Genomic DNA, 3,175 nt, shown 5'->3' with positions numbered 1-3,175 from the left:
TCTTCTTCGTCTTCCTCTTCTTCTTCTTCGTCTTCCTCTTCTTCTTCTTCCTCCTCTTCTTCTTCTTCTTCCTCTTCTTCCTCTTCCTCTTCCTCTTCATCTTCTTCTTCTTCATCATCATCTTCTTCTTCTTCTTCTTCTGCTTCTTCTTCTTTATATATAGTTTTTTCTTTTCTGCTATATTTCTTTTCTTCTATTTATTTTTGAGTAATTTTTTATATAGTTTTTTCTTTTTTGCCGTGACCCTCTCTACTCTTTCGTCTGAAACCGGCCCTGATACTTCGAAAGAGATTGTCCAGTTTGTGCTAGGGGAGCAAATGATGTCAGAAAGGGTTGAAAATTGATGACATGGCTTAGAATGGTGCGTACTGAACGCAAAAAAGTCTGAAGTTGTAATAATTTAAAAAAATGAAGTGCCAGTTTTTGTTGTAACACAAGAACTCCGGAGTTCTAATAAGTTATTAAAAATAAAAAAAGGTGCAAGGCTCATTAGTTAGCTTCAAGCCTTTCAGAACAGGGTAGACTACACTGCACACAGCTCCGTGCAATCTATTCTATTCTGAAAGGCTTGAAGCTAAGCAAGCTGCAGGTGAGCATTGCGCCTCTCCATCGTCTCTGCACTCACGGCTTATAAACAGCTCCTACTGCCTCTCTCCTAGCGAGGTGGGACTAAAAATCAGCTTAATAAGAAACTCTAGTACCGGTTCATGACATGAACCAGAACTAAAGGAGTTCGTGGGGCCCAGGGCCTGACACAGCATCATTAGTACCGGTTCGTGCCATGAACCGGTACTAATTGTTGCCCACGAACCGGTACTATTGATGTCCACCCGCCTAGCCGTTGGAACCGGCACTAATGGACACATTAGTGCCGGCTCAAAATCAAACCGGCACTAATGTGTCTCAGATTAGCCCATTTTTCTACTAGTGCAACCATGCTTTGACCTTTTCGTGACATCATGATGTTTGTCGTGTGCTTGAATAACGTGCCTTCCACACCCACCCTACTGTGCGTGTAGCAAAGAAGCAACGCCAGCTGATAAAGTGCTTTTTCTACTACTAAAAGTGTGGCCCTCGTTGCTTTACTTCCATTCGTTTGACAGTGGCTCTTTGGTACAGAACCGTGGTTTGCTTTTAAGGACAGCGTCTCTCGGATCGGTCATTCATTGCCTCACAAAGTAAACAGTGAGGGTTCACATCAGAACCCAATTTTTTTATTTTTCTGCAGTAAACCCTCGAACGTGACTCTGCCTAATATTGAAGTATGCCTCCATGGGCTTCCCGTCCGTGCCTCTCCGTCTAAACTAGTCGACAGAATCATCCGAGAAACAGACACAGGCGAACATGACTTTATATAATACCACACGATGCCTTTGTGGATTTGACTCTCGTGGCAGTGATCCTAATGACTGAAACACTGAAACTCAAGTGAACGTGTTTGCGTTTCTGTTTCACAAGTGGATATAGTGCCTAGCAGTAGGTTCATGACGTTTGTTGTGTAATAATCCTATGCGGCATGTCGAACAGTGCGCGTCGTATCACTTCACGGCCGTTGTGTGGTACATGGCAAATCGTGCGCATGCCATGGTCGTGCCCGTGTGACAGGCATGATCGTTTGTGTGTTTGCTGACAAACCGTGGTTCAATGAATCATTCGGAACACAAACACAAGCACAAGCGAACATGACTCTATATAATACCACACGATGCCTTTGTGGATTTGACGCCCGTGCCTATGACCCTTATCACTGAAACACGGAAAGTCACAAATGTCCATAGCCGTGTCTGCAGAGAGTTGAAGTCTGTTTAGCTAATGAAATTTGCGGCTTGCGTAATAAACGCATGAACGTGACTCTGCCTAATACTAAAGTATGCCTCTATGGGCTTCTCGTCCGTGCCTCTTCGTCTAAACGAGTCGAAGGAATCATTCGGGAAACATACACAAGCGAACAAGACTCTATATACTACCACACGATGCCTTTGCTGAGTTGACGCCCGTGCCCGTGACCCTTATCACTGAAACACAGACATACACAAACGTACATAGCCGTGGCTGCAAGAGACTTGAAGCCCGTTCATGAAATGTACGGCATGAGCAAAAGAACATTTAGCCATAGAGCGAAATACCGTGTTCACTGTTGGCAAGGTTACATATTGAGCAAAAAGGTACGGGCATTGTTTCACCACACCTACGTAAATTCCAAACCAGACAGTGGCGGCAACATCTCACTCAAAGACTGTTTTCAGCACTTACAAGTGAATGGATCCTTTAAATCCAGGTGCTCAACGCATGCGTGCCTTAGATCCAAGTTCCCGTGTTTGCAACTTGGCGACAACCTAAAGCAAGCATGTTTAGAACCCTTTTTGTCCCACTGAAGCACGTCTTGTTGCTGTTTGTAGAATTCTTCCGTGAAGTCTTCCTGATGAAGAAACTTTATAGTCATAGTCTGCAGCTGTGCTGCGTTGAGAATAAAGAATGTCGCAAATCGAATGCTTTTCTCGCATTGAACATAGCTTTCCAGCGTCAATGACTTCAAATGAACGTCATGATGGTGCTTGCAAGAACAGTCGTTCGCAAAATTTCTTCATTAGAGGCTATTTCCTAAATAAACATGAAGATTTGGAATGGTTAAGCTCCATAAAGAGTGATTCTGCTGGGAGAGCAAGTGAAGGAATAATTCTATAACCTCTGTTGTGATAAAAGCTTTTTTTAGTTTTATCCTGATACTTGTCCATGACTATATAGAGCTTTGTCCATTGCATACAAATGTAAGTGACGTTGTTTTTGTTGTTGATTGGAGTTCTGCACCATGCATGGTATGTGTTTACAATTTGTGTCAGAAGCATCACCTCGATATACAAGTTCTCCAAGCTTCGGAAGTGTTGCACCAAGGAAAAGACTGCGTACAGGTCATAATCCATGCTGATAGACAACATCTTGACAGAATGAACCGCTGTGGATGTGCTGACCATCGGCAAACACTTCAAGTGGAATAAAATATAATATTAGAAGAGTAAAGGTTGAATTGCATGGAACTTGTTTGTACCAATGAATGGAGGTGAAAGTATTGTTGAAAGTCAGTACCTGAATAATTATACGGTCATCTGTGACGCCAGATTTAGAGAAAATATTAGATAATTTGCCCATCACCTACAGTTTAGGTGCAGATGTGATA

Source organism: Triticum dicoccoides, chromosome 3B (assembly GCF_002162155.2).
Source record: "Triticum dicoccoides isolate Atlit2015 ecotype Zavitan chromosome 3B, WEW_v2.0, whole genome shotgun sequence".
Lineage (NCBI taxonomy): Eukaryota > Viridiplantae > Streptophyta > Magnoliopsida > Poales > Poaceae > Triticum > Triticum dicoccoides.
The sequence above is the reverse complement of the archived record's forward strand: the minus strand, read 5'-3'. Positions refer to the sequence as shown.